Source organism: Loxodonta africana, unplaced genomic scaffold (assembly GCF_030014295.1).
Source record: "Loxodonta africana isolate mLoxAfr1 unplaced genomic scaffold, mLoxAfr1.hap2 scaffold_101, whole genome shotgun sequence".
NCBI classification, from domain to species: domain Eukaryota; kingdom Metazoa; phylum Chordata; class Mammalia; order Proboscidea; family Elephantidae; genus Loxodonta; species Loxodonta africana.
In genome coordinates, this window is record NW_026974870.1 from 738477 (window position 1) to 739214 (window position 738).

Below are 738 nucleotides of genomic sequence, written 5' to 3' on the forward strand. Positions count from 1 at the left end.
GTGCCCCGTGTCGTTGGGGGTGGGAACCCCCGGGGCGCCTGTGGGGGCGTCCAGGCCCGCTCCTCCGGGGGCCGGGTGTGGACGGGCCCCTTGTCCGTGAATCCCTCCCGACCTTTCCCGAGTCGTGGTTCCGTCGTGTCTTCTGGCCGGCAGGAGGCGCCCCTCGGGGGATGTGTGCCGTGTCCAGGGCGGGGTCGCCTCCCTCCCTCCTCGCTGGGGGGGGGAGGGCCCCGCGAATCCAAACTCGTACGACTCTTAGCGGTGGATCACTCGGCTCGTGCGTCGATGAAGAACGCAGCTAGCTGCGAGAATTAATGTGAATTGCAGGACACATTGATCATCGACACTTCGAACGCACTTGCGGCCCCGGGTTCCTCCCGGGGCTACGCCTGTCTGAGCGTCGCTTGACGATCAATCGCCCCCCCGGGGTTTGCCGCCGGCCAGCGTCTGGCCGGCCCTCCCTCCCCCGGGGGTGCGCGGCTGGGGGCTTCCTCGCAGGGGCTGGCCGGCCGGCCCGCCGCACGCCCGCGCCCAAGCCTGGGCGGCGGGAGGCGCGCGGGCGGCGGCCGGGTTCCCTACGACCCCCTAAGGACAGACCCGGTGGTGCCCCCGTCCGCCCCCCTTCCCTCCGCGGCGGCGGAGGAGGAGGAGGGGGGCCGGGGGCCGCCGCGCCCGCGAGAGAGAAGAGAGAGAAGCGAGGCGAGAGCTCGCGCCGGGGTCGTGGCTCGGGGGCCCTCC

General features: G+C 73.2%; 1 non-coding gene across 1 annotated transcript; it reads left to right on the top strand.

The window, feature by feature from the left end:
• Positions 1-250: 250 nt before the first annotated feature.
• LOC135229166 (5.8S ribosomal RNA) lies at positions 251-403 on the top strand. Its single transcript, XR_010319931.1, has one exon. It is a non-coding gene; the product is annotated as a 5.8S ribosomal RNA (ribosomal RNA).
• Positions 404-738: the final 335 nt, after the last annotated feature.